We start from the raw sequence: 7,496 nt of genomic DNA, 5'->3' as shown, positions 1-7,496 counted from the left end.
CGTGGTCTCCTGTCTTGTGAATTCTTTGAAATAAGCACGTCTTCCATCCCCTTGCCCACTTGTCTTGCGTCTGCTGTGTTTGCAGCACGAAGTTGAGTCCTGGGAACTGCAGCTTTCGGTTTGCGTCCCTCCCTGGACCCTTCTGGGAAGGCACTTGTTGAGGCGCAGTGACTGCAAGGCAGGGAGGGCCGTGCTGATGGTGGCGTACGTGTACGGGATGCCGTGAGCACGCAGGGGCCAGCACCCAAGCCAGAAGCACCTGGCTGGGCGGGTATGGTGCTGGTGATGGGGTCTCAGCGGAAACACTAGCGCTGCAGGGGCCGGTGAAGCCCAGTGCGCTGCCATCTGTCTGGCCTGGTTTCCTAAGGTCGGGCTTCATTGTCTAGCACACTGTGCTAACAGGCAGTGTTTTAAGCCATGTGCAAGAAAGATGCTTTCATTAGACATTTTATGAAGTGGTTTCATTTTCTTTATTATGCCTGTTCCTACAAGTTAACGGAGATGAGGAAAGCAAGTGTGGGCAAACGGACAGAGGCTTCATCTGCGTCAGAGCCGGGAGGGAGCTCTTCTGCCGCCCGCACGCTTGTCCTGGCTTCAGGGAGTTCCAGGAGCGGACCTGCTTACAGCGCCTCTTCATGGTTGAAGAAGGGGGACTGTGTTTCTGATGGTGGCCAGTGGTTGATCCTTGGGATTATTCTTCCGGAACAGAACACTTGTTTCAGAGCTGCTGTTGTTGGTCTGCGTGATAATCGCCATCTCCTGTCAGAGTGCACCAGGCAGAGGCACTTGGTGCCTGTCTGCTGTGCCATCCGTGTGGCAGCTCTCCTGCAGGATGTTACGAGAAGCTGAAGCTCCGTGAGCTCTCAGTTCTGGCCTGTGGGTCCCAGGCAGTTCCCGGGGGAGCGTGCGGGCAGCCCTGGCTCCTGATGTCCACCACAGGCTGGTGTGATGGCCACTCCGATTCTCTCCCTGTGGCATCCGAGATCTGTGCTTAATTCTTGAATATTTCTCCTAGAATTGATAGGTTACATAGAACTATTTTTGGCTGTGAGGACTATTGTCTACACAACTATGTTTCTAAACACCATGAACCTTACCATCTGACCCAGTTGCCATTGTGTGCACATAAAACCCAGTTGCTCTATACAAACGTCTGCTTAGTCCTGGCTGCTAAGATAATGGGATAGGGACTTCCTGGTGGTCCAGTGGCTGGAACTCTGCGATCTCAATGCAGGGTGTGTGAGTTCGAGCCCTGATCAGGGAGCTAGGTCCCACATCCCACAACTAAAGATCCTGCGCACCACAGCGAAGATCGAACATCTGAGTATTCAACCAAGACTTGGCACAGCCAAGTAAATATTAGAAAAAGTGTACCTGCAGGATAATCCTCTGCATGTCCCCAGACGGGGGTTTTGTGAGCCCTTAAGGAGCTCAGGCTGCCTGCCTAGAGGGTTGGAGCTGGGGCCCAACCCACAGTAGGGGCCATTCAAGCAGCGTTCCGCCACAGTCCCCCCTCCAGCCTGCTTCTCCAGGCCGCCAGGGGTGCTGCCCTCTGAGAATGTGCAGTCAGAGGGCCCCGGAGCCGTGCCTTGGATTTCCAGGGCTACACGACACCCTGAGCTCCAGCCAGCTGGACGGCCCGATGTCACTGGAGCTGGGGACTGGTAGTTTCTGCGATGTGGTATCACATCACTCAAGGGGGAGCCTCTCAGGCAAATGCCGTAGTTGGATCCCTGTGTTGGTGGCTTATGGTCCCGACTTGTGGTTTCCCACGAACAAGGATGGACAGACAAAACGTGCGGCTATATACTCAGCATTGAGATGACACGTGCCCCAGCTGAAACCTGGGTAATTTGAGCTTCCCGAGTAAGACTAAAAGCATCAGCTGCAAATAGGCACTTTTCATACATTTTAAATAGTGGTTTTTAAAGATCTGCCCAAACTAGGCTGGTTCACACATCCTTCTGTGACAGATGCAGGCACATTGTGGAGCTATTGCAGGTTTGGTTCCAGACCTCACAGTAAAGCAGATCACCATAACAGTGGAAAAGTTGGGAATGGTGCAGGAATTATCGAAACGTGACAGAGACATGAGTGAGCAAACGCTGTTGGAAAAAACGCTCCAGGAGAGTTCATGCAGGGTTGCGCAAACATTCAATTTGTTAAAAAAAAAATAAGAGCAACAAAGTGAAACACAATCAACGAGGAATGCCTGCAGTACATCCCTACGTTTCAGCCTGCAGGCAGAGGGGAGGAATGTTCCCCTGGGCGAGCGGCTGCCAGCTGTGAGCAGTGCTCACCTGCACTGGATGGAAAGCCACTGAAAATTCCGGGAGTCGCCCTGGCAGGCCCCGGAGGCTCAATGACGTTTGTGTCCCTCGGCTCTGGTGAGCTTCGTGGATTCCATTCTTGGGCAGGCCCTGCCAGTAGCAGGTCCGGGATTACAGCCTACCTGCTTGCCAGCTGCCGTGCTCTCGTTCTCGACTGGCTCACGTGCTGGTCCCTGCCTAGCCCTCGTGGCGAGGAGAGCCCAATAGACGTTAGGGTCAGAAGAGCAATGGCCCCCGAATCGCTCGCTCAACTATTACGTGAGCTCACCGTTACAAGTGTTTTGCAAAGAGCAGGGGAAAGAGCATATGTAGAGGGCTTCCCCGGCGCTCAGAGGCAAAGAATCCGCCTGCAGCGCAGGAGCCGCGGGAGACTCGGGTTCAGTCCCTGGGTCGGGAAGATCCCCTGGAGGAGGGCGTGGAGACCCGCTCCGGTCTTCTGCTTAGAGAATCCCAAGGGCAGGGGAGCCTGGGGGCCGCAGGCCAGAAGGTCAGAGTCGGACCCAGCCGCAGTGACTCGGCAGGCGTGCACCGTACGTAGAGGCCTTCATGCCATTGCAGCTGGGGAGAGGGAGTCAGAGGACTTCCACCGTTCAGCGCAGAGATCTGAGGGGAAACCCAGCGGGGCGGCTGGACCAAACTTAAGATTCCTGAGGGGAAACCAAAGGGCCATCAGAGTTTCTAGAAATGATTTATCAGGTTTACAGGTGCTACACAGGTAGAGAGCCTGAGGCCCCTGAGAATGTAAGGATGACAAACATGACCTTCATCAGGCAAAGTGCCCCAGAGGTTACAAAATTATAGAAGTTAGATGGCGTATGTGAAATGGACCCTTCTCAATTAGTAGACGTCGTTTTTAAAGTGTTCAGCAACAGGGAACAAGGGCTGAAGCAAGGAGATGAGAGGCAGAACGCAGCTATCGTGGCAGCAGCGCTGAAAGCGAGGAACCTGAAGGACGGCCTCCCGGGTGACTCCGCGGCAGAGGATCTCCCCGCCAGGGTAGGGGATGCGGCTTCCGTCCCAAAGTCAGGAAGATGCCCTGGAGAAGGAGGCGGCAGCCCACTCCAGCGTTCTTGCCTGGAAAATCCCGTGGATGGAGGAGCCTGGCGGGCCACAGTCCGTGGGGTGCCAAGGAGTCGGGCACGACTGAGTGACTGACCACACTGGTGGGCTGGGCCTGAGCCACATGCCCATCGTGGAACTAAGGGGCAGATCATCCACCTAGGGATAATCTGGTCTGAGTGAGGAGAGGGGTACTTCTCTCAAAGGAACCAGGGGAAAGTGGGTGGGAGCTGGAGACAGAGTGCCTGTTATGTAAGAATAACTTGCCATCTCCCCTAACTTACACGAAAATAAACCCTTTGACTATTAATGGATCATTAGTGGCAAAGTTTTTGGAACACACTTCATAGCAGAGATGTTATGATTTGAAGTCACTGCTCTGGAATCTAGTAAGAGGCCCTTGAGTACCCTGTGGGGCGGGGGGGGCGGGGGAGTCAGTGTGGATGGAGCTCAGACGTGTTTCATGACTGGGCGTGGCAGTAGCTGGAGCCCTCTTCGGGGGCTGAGCTGGGGGGGGGCCTGCAACATGAGTGTATGGGGCTGAAAGTAAGTACTGGGGTCCTTGGAGCTCTGAGGAAGGCGAGTTATTTGCACGATGTGAGAATGAGTCCCACCCAACAAGTGGCTTCTTGTTAGCAGGTGCCATCGTCTCAACCCCTGGGCCCAGCGCCTGGCCAAGAGCATGTCCCCAGGAAATGCTGAATGACTGAGCAAGTAAACTGTAAGAAAGCCAGTGACAACCCTACCGTTGGAAAGAATAAATGGTACTTTTTTTTTCCGCCTTATTGAAGCGAAATTGATACAATTGTGAGGTATTTCTCGTGGGCATTGTAATGATTTGACGTATGTATACGTCAGGGTGGGGAGGGGATTCCCACCTTCTGGTTATGAATGCATCCATCACCTCCTGTCCATCTGTGTGTGCGTGTGTGGTGAGAGCTTTCTACTTTCTCAGCCGATTTCAGTGTGGTCAGCTTAGCCACCGCGGTTCACACTCAGTCGTCGGGTTTTACTCAGGCCTGAAAGTCTGTACTCCTTTTCTACCGTCTGTGTTTCCCCCATCCTCCAAACCTAGAAACCATTTTTCTAAGAGTTTGACCTTTTCTTTTTTTTTAGGTTTCACATATGGTGCATGCAGTGTTTGGCTTATTCCACGTAGCATAATGCCCTCAGGGTCTGTCTGTGTTGTTGCAAATGGCAGAATTTCTTCTTTCCTCCGGGCTGAATAACAGGGCATCATATTCATACAGGCATATATCTCTACTTCTTTATCCATTCAGAGCAAACGGTTCTTTCACAGGTGAACTTTCATACTGCTTTCCAGACACTTGTGATGTCCTGCCCACAAGTGGACACTTGCCCTTCTAGCCATCTTGTCCCATTACCATTTACCTGAGCACCACAGTAGACACCTCACTAGTTAGTAGATAGCCAACAGTAGATCCCTCACTCAGTTCAGTTCAGTCGCTCAGTCATATCCGACTCTTTGCGACCCCATGAATCGCAGCGCACCAGGCCTGCCTGTCCATCACCAACTCCTGGAGTTCACTCAGACTCACGTCCATCGAGTCCGTGATGCCATCCAGCCATCTCATCCTGTTGTCCCCTTCTCCTCCTGCCCCCAATCCCTCCCAGCATCAGAGTCTTTTCCAATGAGTCAACTCTTTGCATGAGGTGCCCAAAGTACTGGAGTTTCAGCTTCAGCATCATTCCCTCCAAAGAAATCCCAGAGCTGATCTTTAGAATGGACTGGTTGGGTCTCCTTGCAGTCCAAGGGACTCTCAAGAGTCTTCTCCAACACCGCAGTTCAAAAGCATCAATTCTTCGGCGCTCAGCTTTCTTCACACTCCAACTCTCGCATCCATACATGACCACAGGAAAAACCATAGCCTTGACTAGAGATACCTCACTAGTTACCAATTTACACAGAAAACTAACACCAAGAAATTAAAGCACCCTAGTGTTTTAAATTCATTTTAGATCCATTGCCCAATTTTCGTACCTGGAACATGTAGATTCTTGTTTTCTTGACTGCTTCTAGAAGCCTCCTGGATGTGGCAGTAGCAGGCCCCACTGTAGCTTCTGACATACATTGTTGTTGTTGAGGCCCCAAGTCGTGTCCGATTCTTTTGTGACCCCATGGACTGTAGACCGCCAGGCTCCTCTGTCCATGGGATTTCCCAAGCAAGAATACTGGAGTGGGTTGCCATTTCCTTCTCCAGGGGATCTTCCCACCCCAGGGAGTGAGCCTAAGGCTCCTGCGCTGATAGGCAGACTCTACCGCTAAGCCGCCAGGGAGGCCCCACATCAGATAATCCCGCTTCACATCCCAGCTGTGCCACGGACCAGCTGGGCCAGTTACTCACAGCCTAACGTCAGCCTGTAAGGGCTGGGAAGCGTTTAAGAAGCCAGGACAGATCTCAGAACGTCACTGACACATCGCGGACCTTGGGTTTGGATGTCATGAAGGGGAGGCAGTCCTGGGAGGCCCATGCAGTTTGCTCAGGTCACTCACTCACTGTATTCCAACTATCCCCACTTTTTTTTTTCTCCCCAGATAGGTTTCAGGAGGACCATGAATGTGAAAAAATTTAACTCAATTAAAATTTATTCTCAAACGAGCTCTCGGTGCCAGGCTCTGTCAGTGGGGCACTGACCACAAACTGCCCAGCGCCGGTGCTGTGCAGGACGCGGCGGGCGAGGTGCGGGGCTGAGCCGATGGTGGCGGAAGCGGGTCCGGTCTCAGCTGTCCTCTGAGCAGCAGCAAGGGGCGTGAGTCCAGGGCCCTGGGAGCCCCGCCGAGCTCCGAGGCGGGAGCCGTTTTCGCCCGGTCAGGGGTCTGCAGGGAGGCCAGTGACTGGAGGAGCGAGGCCGCACACGGGCCCTGGCGTTAGTGACGTGGGGTCTGCACGGCCCCTCCTGGTCGCACGCAGACTTTTTCCTCCCTGCCTCCTTTCCTCTCCCCTTTCTCGGGTGCTCAGCACGTGTTTGTCGGTGGCTGCCCACGCATCCTGGCTCAGCGTGGTTTCGGTGGTCCGTAAGCCCGGCTTTCCCCCCGTGGCCTGGTGAGGGCAGGGGAGCGACCAACGTGCAAAACCGGCGCGTGCGCGGCCCCAGTCCGTGACTGCACGGAGATCCGGGGCACTGCGGGCATCTCACACCCGCGGGTGAGGCAGGCCCCGGGGCTGTGCCCCCGGCGCTGCCACCGCAGAGCGCCCACCCGCCTCAGAGGGCGGGGGTCTCCCCTGGGGGGGGTCGGCTGCGAGGAGCAGCGTCTGCAACCAGCTCTCGCGTCCGCGTCGGGCGAGTTCCGGCGAAAGGGCCTCCGCGTCCCGCTTCCGGCCTCAGCGCCTCGCCTGCAGGGACGGCCGAGGAGGGCCGCACCCGGGCTCGCGCTCCGCCCGGCTTCCGGCCCCGGGCTCGCCTCACGGCCGCGTCCGCTGGCGGCAGCAGGTGGCGCTGCGCTCCGTGCCTTTCTGCCGCCCATTTATTTCCTTAAACCCGGACAGCGTGCGGAGCTCCAGCCTAACAGTATCTGTCGCTACCAGGAGCAAAGAAGGAAAGAAAATCGCGAGCTGTTCAGGCCCCAGGGAGCAAGTCGTCGGGTAAAACGCCCTGCGTGCCCACATACTGCTGAGTTAAAACGAGACCCATCGCCGGCCCGGCCACATCCCAGACAAGATGCCTCGGGTCAGCACTGTCCTGTGCGCGCCTGTAGTTGGCGGGCGGTGGAGCGCCCTCGTTGGGATTTGAGTCAGGAGGCTGCCACCGTTGAGGGGATGTTTTCACCTCGCGGCCTCGGGGCCTTCAGCTGTGCACTGTCCTTTCAGCTTAAGCTCTGTGTGTTGCCGGAAGGCCTGCGGTCATTCTGTTACTGATTAGCAGAGCCTCGGCTTGGAGTTCTGGAAAAAACTTCTGGTGATGGTATTTGCAAGCCAGCAGTGTGTGCTCCACGAAGAGGAGAGATTTGGAGCCCAGAGGCCTTGTGTTTGTTTGCCAGCACGACTGCTTAGTGGCCCAGCCTCTGAGCCTCAGTTTGCTCCTCCCTGACCTGAGGGTGGTAGCTGCGCTCAGGAGGCTGAGCCTTCAGTGACGTTCGCGCAGGAT

Source organism: Ovis canadensis, chromosome 19, assembly GCF_042477335.2.
Source record: "Ovis canadensis isolate MfBH-ARS-UI-01 breed Bighorn chromosome 19, ARS-UI_OviCan_v2, whole genome shotgun sequence".
Classification (NCBI taxonomy): Eukaryota; Metazoa; Chordata; class Mammalia; order Artiodactyla; family Bovidae; genus Ovis; species Ovis canadensis.
Note: the sequence above shows the minus strand (reverse complement) of the source record.